This window comes from Oryzias latipes, chromosome 13, assembly GCF_053564925.1.
Source record: "Oryzias latipes strain Hd-rR chromosome 13, Olatipes_Hd-rR_3.1".
NCBI classification, from domain to species: domain Eukaryota; kingdom Metazoa; phylum Chordata; class Actinopteri; order Beloniformes; family Adrianichthyidae; genus Oryzias; species Oryzias latipes.
Genome location: NC_136249.1, coordinates 35,029,227 through 35,044,948, shown reverse-complemented (window position 1 = coordinate 35,044,948; position 15,722 = coordinate 35,029,227). Strand labels below are relative to the sequence as shown.

The following is a 15,722-nucleotide window of genomic DNA, read 5'->3' as shown; positions in this document are numbered from 1 at the left end:
TACAGAAACTGATCAAAGGCAGAGAGCCGCATGCAGCTCAAGAGCTGTTAGCCCCCCCTGCTCTAAAAATGAAAGTCCTGCCCTGCTGTCTGGCTGAATTTGAACAGCAAATTTTGGCAAATCTATTTATCCCAATTCATTTATACAACCATCATAGATGTGAGGCGATGTTCATGTTTATTTGTTTGACACAAAAAGTGTTGCCACATCTGGGGACATGGCAACACTTTTGCCACGAAGGCAATTAAAAAAAGCTCTCTTTTTAAACCCAAAGATTATTTCAAAACTTGATCTCTGAATCTTCATCAGGAAACAGGATCCTTGATAACAGATCTGCAAAATGGTTCAACAGGAAACTCTTCTGACTAGATATGATCATCTGACATTTGTGCTGCAGCAGCTGAGCTGCTCTGCAGCTTGACTTTTCTTTTAGTTTAAATTCTGAACCTCATGGAAAAGAGTCAGAATGAGGAAGTTTTTCCACCTTTGTAACCCTTGTGTTATTATTCTATGACCCCACCCTTCCATTGACATGTTCTCCCTACAAAGGTGGAAAAAGGTGGAAAGATTTCATGTAATCCATGGACACCAGTGAAGATCACAAATCATTGAAGAAAAAAGGTTCAGCGCACTGTCTAGTGGGTCTAGATGACCCAACTCCCAATGGTAAAGTGCCTAGGATAGAACAAGGATTACAATATTCTTTAAAACTTCAATGGTTATTATTGTTTTTTTAGCTTGCCATCCCATAATGAGCAAATCCAGAGCAGATGAAGGCAGTTTTTCTCTGCTCCTTTTCTTTGGAAGCTGAATTCATTTTCTATAAACCACCTTTCTCTGATGTGGAGCGACGGCTCAACTCCAAGCTCCTTCCAGACTCCTGAGCTTCCTCCACCTTTCTAAGGTGACCAGAGTCTTCCTCAGAGGAAACTCTTGTTTGGATGTTTGATGACATCTTGGTTCTACTCCTGAAGTTTCTTCTGCTAAAAGATAGATCTTGATTGTAAAGTTCTGAGCCCCAAGTGTCAGGAACTTCAAACCCTTATAGATGCTCAGCAGCAACAAACACCCAGAAAATCATCAAACTAGTGTCTTTGAGGGATGTTGTGAAGAACAGGCTGTCAGAGTTTGAAAAAAACAGTGAGAGCAGAAAGGCTGGGAGGGCGGGGCCAGAGCACTGGCGTGATAAGTAGAGGAGCACGGGAGGGGAGGACAGACGGAGAGGACATGGAGCGTCCAGCTCTGCTGCTGTTTGTGGGTCTCTGCAGCTCAGGTAAAACTCTGCTTCCATCCTGACTGGCTTTGACTTTTAGATCTGGGAGAAAGCAGTGGCGGCTGTTTGCATTCCTGCTGACTGCAGAAGAATCCGTGCATTGGAGTTGGAGAATGTCACACATGACGCGCTGTTCTCCTCATGAGGGGCCTCATGTTGAGGATGGGGTTGTTTCCATGGAGACCATTCTGGTCTCAGTAAGTAGGGACCCTGAGAAAATTAAGAGGAGCATCAATTGAAAACGGCTGCAGGTAAATTCTGCTTGATGGCACCAAAGTTTGAATAGAGATGAATATTTAAAAAAACAAGTTTTCTTCCATAAATCATGTGGGACGGCTGTGGTGCAGAGGTAGAGCGGTCGACCTACGACTGGAGAACTGCAGGTTCGGTTCTCGCCTTGTCCAGACATGTGTAGAAGTGTCTTTGGAGTTTGGACACTGCTTGTGGTTACGACGCTGAAGTTGGCTTCTGATTCACAGCTTCTGATTCGTGAGGCACTAAAGGAACATTCTGCTGCATTTTTCACACTAGATCACCTAAAACCAGGTCCTGATCAAAAACCACTGGACCTGGACTGCTCTAACCTGGATTAAATCAGGGGTGTCCAAACTACGGCCCGAGGGTCTGTTTTTATTGGCCCGCAGCAAATTTCGAAAATATAATTGAATTTGGCCAGCACTTGGCGCTGTTGCACCTCTCAGTTTCAACACTAGATGGAGTTGGTCACAGAACGGAGTGGCTGTGTGCTGTTCGCCCCGTGTGCCACGAGAGAGAGAGGGGGAGGAACGCCACGAGATAGAGAGATAGAGAGGGGGAGGAACGCGTGCATGTGGAGATGACTGCGTGAGCAAGGAGAGGAGGTGTGGGGGGTCGAAACAGTGGCGGATCTTGACATGGGTGATGTGGGCGGTGGCGGCAGTTAATAGGGGGCGGCATTTTCCGTGCCCGTTGCGTTACATTATAATGTGCAACTAAACTGAAAGAAACAGCTTTGAGCCTTTATTTTGACATGCCTGCAGCTGCCGACACCTTACACTGTTACCTTAAAACATCAGACTGTTAAGAATGTCTTCATCAGACAGGGTTGCCCACTCTCTCCTTCTCTTTTTGCTATATTCATTGAGCCTTTAGCTGCAGCAATAAGACAGAATGAGAGCATTATAGGAATAAAAACCAAACACAGCCATCATAAAATTAGTCTTTATGCAGATGACATATTACTGTTTTTAAGGAATTTACATTCTGTAAATGAAACAGCAATGATCATAAATGAATTCTCCTCCATATCAGACTATTCCATTAATTGGAATAAGTCTGTTTTATTACCATTCAACAGGAATATGGAACAAAGACTCACAATTCCAGTTAAAACAGGAAATATCAAATATCTGGGTATCTACTTTTCCCCCAAACTTTCAGAACTGGTGCAGCTAAATTACACCCCATTACTGAAAAGCATTCAGGACGATCTAACACGCTGGACCAACCTGCCTCTGTCCCTTATGGGCAAGGTAGCCACGGTAAAAATGAAAATCTTACCCAAAGTTAATTATCTCTTCTCAATGATTCCCACACAACCGCCACTAAAATGGTTCAAAACATTAGACTCATCCATATCAAGCTTTCTATGGAACAATAAACCTGCAAGAATTAGTCTAAAAACTTTAAAATCTGCAAAAAGCTGTGGAGGATTAAAATAACCTAACTTCCACAAATACTTTCTTGCAAATAGATTACAATACATCTTAAAATGGTTAAAAAATAATCCAGAAACCAACTCATGGTTAGACTTGGAACAGGAGTTATGTGGAAAGATCAACCTGTCAGAGCTACCATTTATTAGCCAAATAGTTAAAAAACAGGATTGTTTCAAAAGCATTAATATAAATGCCACTTTAACAGCCTGGTGGGAATTTCTCAAAATATCAAAATCATCAAGTCAACCGTGCAAAATGACACCCATCTGGAACAACCCGGACATCCTTATAAACAAAAAAATGATTCACTTCCCAGCATGGCAAGCAGGGGGCATAAAACAACTAGAGCACGTAATTATTGATAGAAGATTCATAACCCCCCAGGAACTTCAAGACAAACATGGAATAAATAACTTCTTGGAATATCAGCAACTTAAATCAAGTATTACTAAAAAGTATAAATATAAAGACGACGATTTAAAGCTACCAGATGTAGTTACCACTCTGATTAATTTTTCAATGAATAAAACTCTCTCTAAAATATACAAACTTTTATGTAATTTAGATAACAATATTGCCCTTCCAACAACAAAATGGGATGCGGATTTGAGCATCAGCACAGATGAAAGCTTTTGGTCAGAACTTTGTCTAAACACCTTTAAACTGACAAAAAGTCCAAATCTGCAGTAAATCCAATTCAAAACTCTTCACAGAATTTACTACACTGGACAGAGGATGTTCAAGATGGGTCTAAGTAACTCAGACATTTGCGAGCACTGTGACAGTAATCTACCCGACAGCTACATGCATGCACTGTGGTTCTGCACTCCTGTCCAGGCTCTCTGGCAGCAGGTATGTGCCGATTTATCAGTCTGGCTTAAGGTTTCAATCACTGCCTCACCGTCACTTTGTGTGCTTGGTGACATGAGTGCCATCGATATAGAAGAAGGATTAGCATCTATCATTTTCATAACTCTTTGTATTGCCAAAAAAACTATTTTAATAAATTGGAAAAACAAGAAAAATATAAACATAAGTCAACATAGAAATCTGCTGTTTGATCATATCAGCTTGGAAAAAATGTCAGCCCAAGGTTCAAGTAACTTTGAAAGAATTCAGTCTCTCTGGTCTCCTGTGGTTGACTCCATGACTTAGGGGGTGGGGGGCTTGGTCGTCGCTGCTCCTTGCCCTTCTGCCGTGGTTTGGGGTGGGGGTCGGGGCCTCCGGTGACTGGCGGGGGCGGTGGGGGCTCCGTTGGTCGGGGGGTCGGGTCCGGTGCCTGGGTGGGGCGGGCGGGGGCGCTGCGGGGTCCTCTGGGCTTGGGTGTGGGGGTGCGTGGTGGGGGGGTGGGGTGGTGGTCTGGCTTGGCTTGGGGGGATGCTCCCTTTGCCTGTGCTGGGGGGGGTTGGCGGGGGGCCCTGCTCGGGGGGGGGGGGGCAGCGGCGCTGGGCGGGCTGCCCATCTGCACCTGGGGTTGGGATCGGCCCTTCCCTGGCTCTGGGACGGGACGGGACAACCCTCTCGGGGCCCCCGGTCGTTCTGGGTGTCATCCGCCGGCTGCGGTGTCTTGGGTGGGGTGGGGGGCTTGTTGGCCCTGTCCTGTGGGGGGGCGTTCTGGGGGGGAGGGGGGCCCACTATTGGTACGGGGCGGGGGGGCTGACCGGTCGGGGTCTCCGCTGAGGCAATCGGTGGTTGCCCCGGCCGGTTGGCTGCCTCGGTCCCGTCAAGGCCTGACCAGAGCTCTTCTAGGGCTGGCGTTTGGGGGTGGGGGCCTGGGCTTGCCCGGGGGGGGGGCAACGCTTTCTGGCTCCTCTCTCTCTGTGTGGGGTGGGTGATGCCGGGCCTGGGGTGTCGGCGCCTCCGGGGGTGGGCCTGGCCCCTTTGCCTTTGGGGGGGGGGGACAGCTGTTTGACCACCGGGGGAAAGTCTATCAGCTGTCCCCAACTTACCCCCTTCCTCATATAACCTCATATTAGGGTGAGGGGGTGGGGGGTCTAGCCTGCGATGCGCCTTGGGGGGGAGCTACTTTGCAGTGGCCCCCCTCCTATGGTTTCCGTATGGAGTGGGCCCCCCTCTTTCGGTTTTATTTGCACCTTAGACATGTAGGGTCCTTGGTAGGGGGGGTGCTTGGACATCACTGCCAGCAAGCAGCAGATGTCCTCCTAGCACCCTACCCGCCAATTTTAACCGCAGCTTAGACATTTAGGGCCCCTTGGTGGGGAGGGTGAGGGGACATCACTGTGAGTAATCAGGAGATGTCCCCTTAGTGCCTTACCTGCCAATTTTAACTGCACCCCCCTTAGTACACACACCCCTCCCCCTTCAATATATACATTCCAACATAAACACACACACATGCACACAAACACCCTCTCAAACACACATACACGCACACACATTTTACAAGGAAGCTGGGACCTGGGTCCATCTGTCCCCTACCCCTCCCCTGGTGGGGGGTGCGGGCCCCTTGGCGATGGCGGCCGTGCCCCCTGGGTGCCGGCCTCCTGGGCCCGGCGGTGCTCTCTCCGCGCGGTGGGGGGGTTCACATTACACCTGAGCCGGGGGTGTTCGTGTCCCTGGGGGGTGGGTCCTGGTCCTTGCCCCTGAGCGCTGGGTCCCGCCAAACTTCCAACAGTGGCCGAGCCTGGTCGGGCCATATTTACAACAACCCTTGTGACCCCTTTTTTTCCCCGGGGTTCCCCCCTCCTGGGCGGGGGCGGCGGGCCCCTGCCTTGCTCCTCCCTGGACCAACCGTTGGCCGGTGTGGGTGGCTGCCTGGAGTGCGGAGCGGGTCTCCCTTGGGGGGTCCTTGCTCGTGCCTGGGGTTGGGGCGGGGGGATGCCCGGAACTCCTGGGTGGTGGTGGGGTGCCTGTCTGGGGCTGTGGGCGTCCTTCTCCGGTGGGTCCCTGCGTTGGGCTCTCACGGCGCGGCGGGGGGGCTGCTTTCCTTGTTGGGCTGGGGCGGCGCTCTCTTTCCCTCCGCGCCTCCCTGCTCTCTGGCTCTGGGGGCCTCGCTGCGGTCCTGCTGGCCCTGGCCTGGGTGGCGGTCTTTGTCGCCCGGGGGGCGGTTGTTCCCTGCCTGTTCCCGTGTGGCGTTGGGGGAATTCCGGCTGCCGCTGCTGCTGCGGCGGGGGTCTGGGTGTGGGGGTGGCTGGGCGCTCCTCCTCCTTCTTTTCACATTCCACCATCCATTTTAGAAGAACATAAACACTCACCTGAGCACAGGTGTTAGCTCACCTTTGCACTTATAGTTTGCATGATTGAATGAATGAAAGATTTCACACTAGTTGGTTTAAAGGCATAAGTATGCGTTTGTGAACACTATCTGTTTTGTGTACATGTTGACAGGTGAACATTTTTGCAGCCAGCAGGTATGTTGATAACATTTCAGTGTGTGTGTGGACAGGCCCCGCCCTCTTTGTACTACATTTTAACCTTACCGTAATGATAAACAACCAGTAAACCTGTCTGCTCTATGCTGCTTCATGGTCTCCCCCCCCCCCCCTTCTCACTATCACCCCCCCCCCCCCCCCTCTCTAACATCCCTCTCTCTTCTTCCCTTCTTTCCTTTACCGTCCGGTCCAACACCAAAGATTTTCAAACATGATTGAAATTAATAAAGTTTGGCCTCAATTACAAAAGGGGTTTATTCAGTCATACCTTTGGTTTGTCTGAAGATTAACAACCCCTCTTGTTAAAGTAAAATATGTCCAACACAAGAGGCCCTCAGCTCTCATCTGCCTGCCTAGCTGTTGGACAGGACAAGTTAAGAAAAAAAAAAAAAAAGAATGTGTTCATCCTTTTGCCTCTTCACACTTATGGTGCAAAAAAAAAGGATGAAATAACTCAGAGTGAAACAACGTAAAACAGGCACATGAAAAGGAATTAGGCAGAAGAAACTCCCATGCTCAACCCAATTTCGACAAAAGCAGGCAACGGGGATTATTTCCCACAATTCCCTGCCTCGACACAGCAGACCCGACGTGCACGTGACCACAGCCCTCTGCTGCAGGACGCTTGCGGCCACACCTCTTTGCGGTAGTCTTTGGAACATAAGTCAAAAAACTCGAGAGGGGAGCGCAACTTAGTGGCTGGCTGAATCACACTAACAGGTGATTGGGAGTCTTTTTCTATCTGACAATCAACTCTGGGCCGCAGCTGCGCCTCCCGTAATAGAGACGGAGCCGCGTGTGAGAGGGAAGGGGAGGGGGAGGGGGAGGGGGGATGAGATCAGACCATTTTTTATGGATTGAGGTTTTTTGGAGGATTTCTTTTTTTTTTTTTTTTCTTTTTTTTTTACTTGTCCTGTCCAACAGCTAGGCAGGCAGATGAGAGCTGAGGAGGATTTCTGCTGTTGGTGTTGCAAAAATTTAGGGAAATGCCAAATATGTTTGGAGTAATCCCACTGATGAGTTCTATGATTTAGTTTTTAATGTTTTATAAGACCTAAAAATAGTATTCACAATAAGTTTTTTTATTGATATGTTTGATATGTTTCACAAAGACACACACAGGACGTCACACATTAAGAAATTATTGCTAAAAATGAAGCAGGAGTCCAGCTCTAAAAAATGATAAAAGAGCAAAGAAAACGGAATTATTTGATTTGTTATTTCTTGTTATTATTATTTCCAAGCTTTCTTTGTTTTGTTCTGCAGCATGTTCATATTTGTATAATGTTGACAGAATATATTTCTATGGAGAGCAAAATATCATAAGTTATTTAAGGTTTAAATTGAGTTACTCTGGATTAATGTTGCTGTTTTTATTCATATTTATGTTCAAAAAGTTCAGTTTAAAAGGTTTAAAAGTTTAGCTTTAGTGTGCCCAGGGAGTAAGTTAGTGTAGAACAGCCACTGGGTCGATATATTGTGTGTTCGGAGGACGGAGCCAGTCAACCACACTAACGGCTACGTATGTAAAGATCTGCTGGCTTCAGCTGCTCAATAAACCCGTTCTGAACTGCCTGGTTGGAATGAGGTTTCATTGTCTGAGTGAATGTTTCATTTTGACGTGTGGCACAGATCAGCATCACTGCTCCACTGACAGCAATGTTCTTCACATTATAGGTGAGTTAGAAATACACAGTAATCATGTGTCAATATGTCACCTCTTGTGTGCGGCCCGGACCTTTGCTCATTTTTCCGTAATTGGCCCTCACCAAAAAAACTTTGGACACCCCTGGTTTAAATTGTGAATTACATACTAAAGAACACATTAAACACAGTTTTTGATTAGTGAAAATGTGAAATAGAAGGATATTTATCACATTTTACACACTGAGTCCACCTCAGACCAGGTCCTGATCAAAAACTGCTGTGTGAAATAGAATCATTTTATCACATTTGATGTAATTTAAGGATAATTTTTTTGATTTGATTTGAAATGGTTTATTTCAAGCAATCAAATAGAAGTTATACACATAAGCAATATAAACATCAGTTATACATTCATACAGTAACTAATCAACTTAGGATAATTAGACATAATTAATAAATATTGCTTGAAAGGGAGTGGAAGGAAGCGAACTTATATAATTCCACCCCGTTATACTATAACCATTTTATTACATGATTTATCAATATCCGGTTCCTAGGTTTTATCAGACAAAATTAAGAATCATAAGGTATCAATAAGGCACATGCCAAAGATGAATTACTTAAGTACTACGTCAAAAATAACTATTTTGGAAATTAACATGGCAAATGCAGCAAATTATGTTACTTTTAAAAATCATTCATATGCTTTAAAAAATAATACTATACCAGTAAAATAGACACAACACTGTTTCAGGAGTTTTCATAACAAAATTTCATCAAGTATCAAAAGTTAAAAACATGTGCAAAGTTATGCTACATTAGGAAAGATTTTTGAATCAATTTATCAATTTTAGGAGCTAGTGAAGTAATATCATCAAAAGTCAATCAATTTAACAATTTTCAAAAGTGATTAATCATTTGTTTCACTCTTTTTATATATTTTTATTTTTATTTTTTTATTTTTTTATAATAAGGTAATGCTGTTGGGGAAAAATAAAAAGGGTCCATAACTGTCGATTATCCAAGGTTGGTATTTCTTCTTTTACTGATAACAGCTGATCTCCTGGGTTCAAAACAGAGTTAATAGTTCTCTTCGATGTTATGTCTGCAGACATTAGATTCAGGTCCATATCCTTCTTCAGCTGATATCAGCTGCGGTGAAAGTTGAGGTCAAGTTGTCTGCAGGTCAGAACTCTGCTGTTATTCAGGTTACATCAGACATACAGAGAAAGTGATGATTCCAGGTGTCATATTTCTTGAAATTATTTGGCTCTTTGGTTTATTACTCCACGTTGTTTCAGACAACCGTAATCAAGCACTTCTCAAAGTCCTTCATGGTGTTCACGACCAGAACCTTGGTCCGGTCCTCTGGACCGAGCGGTTTGACATAAATCCTGCAGCCTTTAACCCAAGTGTTCTCAATCTACTTACGCTTCCTGAGAAGCCGTGCATGTTTTGAGATTTCAGCATTCCTTCTGGTCAGATGGTCGTTCAGATAAACAGTAGATCCTCTGAGATATTTGCGTAGATTCATCAGAGCTAGCTTGTGTTTGTGATTCACAAACCTGATGAGGATCGCTGGTTTATCCATCTCCTTTCTCCTGGGGAGCAGGTGGCAGGTCTCGATGGTATTGAGATCCAGGGAAATCCCTTTAGATGTGAGAAATGAATGTATTTGCTGTTCCAGAGACTCTCCACCGACATCCGTATTAGCACTGCCAGCTACGCTAGCGCTAGCATTAGCAGTGCTGGCTCCAGCCGTATTCAGCTTCGCTTGAGGCTTGATCGGTAATCCAGTGAGAATGACATTATTCATCCTTACTTGCTGTTCCACATCGTCCAGTCTTTTCTCCAGAATCTCGACCTGGTTTTCTCGCTGCTCGTTTTGAGCCCGAAATCTTCGGAACTCTTCCATCATCTCCCAGAGCGGTGTTAACTTAGCCGACACTTGATCCATAAAACTTTTCAGCGTTTCTTGAATAATGTCAAGAGACTTTTTGAGTTCTTCATATTCCTGGGGTTTCTTCGGGGGCATGGTCAGCTCTCTTTTTTGGAGAAAAATCAACTTTTTAAGTAATTTGAAGATAGTTGTAATCGCAGAGAGGCACGCCACGCGTCCTGCTGCTGTAACCCGGAACCGGAAAAAAAAAAATAATAAAAAGATAATAGGGACAAAGGAAGGACAACTTCAAGCAAAACACCAAAACAGGAACTTTAAAGTAAATCAGGAAACAAACCAAGAAAAAATGGAACAAAACACTCAAACTTAAGTCAGGGGCTCATGCTGACCCTGACCATAACTATGTGTCCAATCTGACATCTGTTTCCCAGTTTCTTTTGGATGTTGATGTCTGAGATTGTGATGTGGCCTCGTCCAGCCTTCTTGGATTCCTGTAGTCCATCGTTAAAGTGCCAGCTTTAGTCTGGGCCCAGTCTGTGGAATGCAACAAAGTCATTTTGTGCACCCAGGTGATGTTATGGCCACCGGCTCGTACCTGTGGAAACAAATACAATAGTACAATCCAGTATAAAAAATAAAATAGAAAAATGTGAAGGAATTAAAAAATAAATTTCTACCAAAATTTCAGGAACAGGACCTGGGGCCTCATTTATAAACGTTGCGTACGCACAAAAGAAGGCGTACGCCACTCTCTACGCAATAGTTGAGATTTATAAAAAGCAAACTTGACGGGAAAATGTGCGGTCCTTCACGCAAGCTCTGACCCAGGCGTACGCACAAAAACGGGTGAAATGAGAAACGGCGACACCGTCGGCAGATGGAAGAAACACAGGAAAGTGAAAATGACAATACTGCCTCTCAGAAATAACATGAAGACTTCACAAAGCAAGTCTTACAATTAACAGCTACACTAAGACCCGTTGGACCGATCAGCAGTGAAACAAACAAAAAAATCAAACGAAAATTACAACAGAAATTCAAATGAACACTTATTTGCAAAAAGAAAAGTGAAATATGTTCTACAATATTGGCATGTTGTGCAATTCATCCTCATAAATAATATAGTTAACAGAACGAAATAATGTACACAACTGATATTCTAATCAGTGTGTCCGTCTGGTGGAGCAGATATAGGTGCGGGCGTGCGGATGGACGGACAGACGGACTAATTGTTCACTGGGGAAAGTTGTTTTCATATTAAGACATTTCTTCATAAGCTATGGTATCCATGCATATGCCTTTGGTTTGTTTTATTTTTGATAAAACAATCTATGGCGTATGTCTCAACCATTCAGAAAGCAACAAGAAATTACATTTGCGCGGAACAATTTCCCATTTCCACGTGGATTATTACCGACATCTGTAGCTTGTCAGATGTAATTAAATGGATGGAAATAAAATGCCCCATCACAATGCGTAATGACGCACAATGGCTGATCTGGCGCTCTTAGAAGATGTGGCAAATGGAAGAATTCAGAGAGAACGCATCTTTAGACAGCAAGAAGACTTGCTGGCAAACGAGGACGACTGGCCTTTGAGCCGGTTCCGACTTCCTCCAGCCGTCCTGTTGGACCTCTGCGGGCTTTTGGGGGGGTGTCACCCGGTGCATCTGGCGCGTCGGCGTCCCCCTGCGCCTGAGTCACCACTCCACTAAGGGATTCCCCAATTCTTGCCGTTTGTCTCTCATCAAGAGGGGTCAGCTCCGGTGTCCCCCCCCGTGGCAGACACACTCTGGCGATGCAGCGCCAGACGTTTTTTTGCCTCGACTTTGATGTCCGACCATTTCTTTTTTATTTAACCACGGTCTGAGGTCGTGAGGCTACAGCATTAACGGCGTCTGCCGCTCACGTGCCTTTTTGGCATTAGTAATGCCCACACTGTGCCCTCCAAACAACACTTTTCTCCTCTTTTCCACCTCGCCAACGATAACTTCTACTTCACATTGAGTGAAGATAGGTTTTTTTGATTTCCTCTCGGTGTGTGCCATGGTTTCGCATCAATGAATATTCATCTGTGGGCGTTTCACGGACTATTTATGGGCAACTATGGGCGTGTCATGTAGCCGCAAAAAGCTGCGCTGCATTTAGAATTGGTTGTGATTTTTTAAGGGAAAGATGCGTAGGATGTGCGTGCGCACAGTTTTATAAATCCGAATATTTCTGTGCGTACGCACGTCCTATGTTTCATCCGTACGCCACTTCTGACGCAAATCCTACGCAAAGTTTTAGAAATGAGGCCCCTGGTCTGAGGTGGACTCAGTGCGTAAAATGTGATAAAAATCTGTCTATTTCACATTTTCACAAATCAGAAACTGTGTTTAATGTGTTCTTTAGTATCTAAATCATAATTTAATCCAGGTTAGAGCAGTCCAGTTCCAGTGGTTTCTGATCAGGACCTGGTTTTAGGTGATCTTAGTGTGAAAAATGCAGCAGAATGTTCCTTTAGTGCCTCACGAATCAGAAGCTGTGAATCAGAAGCCAACTTCAGCGTCGTCTTGTGGTCACAGATTGGCGCAAGTGTTTGCCGCTGAGCCACCATCAGTGAGTGAATGTGACTGGAAAGAGCACTGGGCCTTAGAGCGAGATAGAAAAGTGGGATGAAAATATTTACAAGTGAAACCATCCGCCCTCTAAAGCTGCTGAATCTTATTTGGGTTACCGGGGTTGCTGGAGCCTATCCCAGCTACTGAATGGGGGGTAAGGTCACCAGTCTGTTACAGCGCCACACAACCACACATTCACACCTAATGGACAAGCTATGATCAATGAACCTATGAAGTGTGTTTTTAGACTGGGGGAGCAAACGGGAGAAAACCCACACATGCACAAGTAGAACATGCAAATACTCCCCCCTGGGATTTGAACCATTGGGGATGTTAGAGTGCTTCCCACTACACCACCATGCAACCCCCATGTAAATCAGTAAACATTTTAATTGTGGATTGAATTAAAGTGACTCAAAAGCTGTAAACGATAACTTTAAGTTTCCAGTAAAAGTGACGGCAGGATCTCTAAGAACCACTCAGCAGGAGTCGACACTCAGACTTTTCTGCCCTCTGGTGGTTCACATGCGTTTCTGCAGGAACTCTGACATCCTCATTTCATGACTCTGAGTGTGAATGTAAGTGTGTGTGTGTGTGTGTGTGTTGGACAGATGCTACTGTTACAATCAGGAGCCTCAGATCCATGAGGAACATATTTATATAAACCCCTATAACTATAACAATTCAATGTTTTCCTAAAGGGCGGGGCCTGTCACTCATTCACACACATTCAAGTATTACAAGCAAGTTAGCACACATACATATCAACACATACACAACACACTCGTGCGCATGCATATGTCCATGTATACATACAAATCCAGGTCTGGAGGGCCGGTGTCCTGCTTCTTTTCCAGAAATCCTGCCTTATTTGCTGCTGGTTACCTGGATCAGGTGTGTTTAGCCAATAAGGAGCTTCAATGGCAGGTTGGTTGAAAACATGTAGGACACCGGCCCTCCAGGCCTGGATATGGGGACCCCTGACATAGACTATTTACTAGAAGTGGACACTTAAACGCGTGTTTCTGATGGTGATATGAACGCAGCTTTAGAGCATCTGTGACTAAGGCTTCATGAGATTCTCACCTTCATTCAGTGATAGCTGTAGATTTCAGTGTGGACACGTGACATGTTGTAGAAAGTTGACTAATCTTCTTCACGCTCCCTCTCTGGTTTCTCCACAGGACTGTGGGCTGAACACACAACAGGTCAATGAGACAAACCCACAACAACACAATCTGCTGTAGGTTGTGCTGAAGTCCCACTGCTTCATGGCATTACTGTGTCTGTGCTCAGTAGGTCCAGAAGAATTCAGGTTGGTAGGAACAGACGGTCCCTGTGCTGGAGGACTGCAGAGGAGGATCCAGGGATCTGAGTGGAGTGAAGTATGGGACATAAACATGAAGATTGTAGCCAATGTTTGCAGGAGACTGGATTGTGGTTCTCTGGTGTCAGCCAGAAAAACAAGATATAATATAAACATAACTTGTTCAGGTGAGTTTATTATTGTGTTTCTCTGTGACTTTAAGGAAGAAGAGAAAAATGTAAAGAAGACAATAAAGCACCGAAACACTTCAGTCAATAGAATGAAAGTTCCCACAGACCCCACATGAGAGAGACCATCATCTGATCAATGTCTGATCTGCTCTTCATCTCTTTCCAGACTCTGTCAGGCTGGAGAACGGATCCAGTCGGTGTTCAGGCAGGCTGGAGGTGAAGTCCAACAACTCGTGGTCCTCCGTGTGTGAAGATGACTTTGACCTGCTGGATGCAGAGGTGGTCTGTAGGGAGCTGGGCTGTGGGGCTCCTTCAGTCCTCCAGGGGGCGCTCTATGGAGAAGCAGAAGCTCCCATATTGAGCAGAGAGTTTCTCTGTGAAGGTCATGAGTCTGTTCTTCTGGACTGTGGAAGCTCATGGAGGAAAACAAAAGCCTGTCCACCTGACAAAGCTGTTGGACTCACCTGCTCAGGTACAGCTGCCAGTTAATGAATGTAGGCGTGTTTCTGTAACATGTTCAATCTCACTGGGAGCTGATGGATCAATAAGCACAGACGGAACTTTTTGTGACATTTATGCTACCATAGAAATGTCTAGAACACCTTTGCAGGTACATCAACCAGTAAAAGTTTGATTGAAAGTCATCTCAAGCTCTGTTTGCACCGGGCATGTGACCCATATTCACTCACTGGTCATTACCAAATCCAAGACTCTGATTGGTCAAAGTTTCAGCTGGTTTCAACGTGAGTTCAAAGGTCACGTGTTTTGTTGGTAGGACAAATGTTGGGAAATGGTTAAAATGGCTGACAAAATGGCGGATGGAGTAACACCAGTGGTGAGTCCAGACCAGAACTCGGGGGAAAAAACAAATCCAACCTATGATCTGGACTCACAATCTCTGCGCCAGTGGAATCATTACTGACATTAAAGAAGACATCCGTCATCTTAAAGCTGAGCTGGAAATGAAGGACGCTCTCCTGTCCAGATTCATGGACGTCTCTTTCGCTCAGTCTAAGCGGCTAACCTCGCTTAGCGCCGCACACCAGGACACAGCTCCATGGGACCCGTCCACCTGCACACACCATTCTTCATCTTCAACACCCAAGCAAAGATCCCTGGATGAAGAAGTGGTTGTCCGAAGGCCCAGAAGGAGCTCTGATGAGACCCGGAAGGCTCCTGTCCTAAATCTCTCCAACCGCTTCTCCGGCCTGGCTGCAGATTCTCCCGCTCCTTCCGCAGTGGTCACAGCGGCGCAGACTCCACCGGACTTGGGCTCCACCGTCGATTTCCCCGCTCTACGGAGAGACGCCACGGAGATCCCAAAGGAGGACGGACGCATCGCGGCATGCAGCAACCCGGACCGGGCCTCGAGGATCACCGCTAAAGCCCCATCAGGATCAGACAGGCGCCTGCAACTGGATCTCCCCGCGTCCTTGTGGGCTCCAGCATCTTCCTCCTGCAGTCAGATCCTGAAGGAAGCCGTCCACTTCCATTCCAGCAAGGCTCGAGCCTCGCTGCCGCAGATGGACCACCGGCTGCAAGGTGAGGTCCCCGCTGCCGCTGACGTCACGCAGGTACCTGTCGGCTCTGCACCCGCATCTCCAGGCTGCTGAGCCTGAGCTCCTGGCTCCACTCTGCTTCCAGCCTCTGTTTGCACCGGGCATGTGACCCATATTCACTCACTGGTCATTACCAAATCCAAGACTCTGATTGG

General features: G+C 46.0%; 2 long non-coding RNA genes across 2 annotated transcripts in view; one reads left to right on the top strand and one right to left on the bottom strand.

Moving 5' to 3' along the window:
* Window positions 1–15,722, bottom strand: part of LOC144981599 (uncharacterized) — a 383,701-nt gene that overhangs the window by 301,207 nt on the left and 66,772 nt on the right. The gene's annotated exons all lie outside the window — the stretch shown is intronic.
* Window positions 905–13,979, top strand: LOC111948484 (uncharacterized). The gene is made up of 3 exons (XR_013647207.1): window positions 905–1,273; window positions 13,696–13,719; window positions 13,808–13,979. It is a non-coding gene; the product is annotated as an uncharacterized LOC111948484 (long non-coding RNA).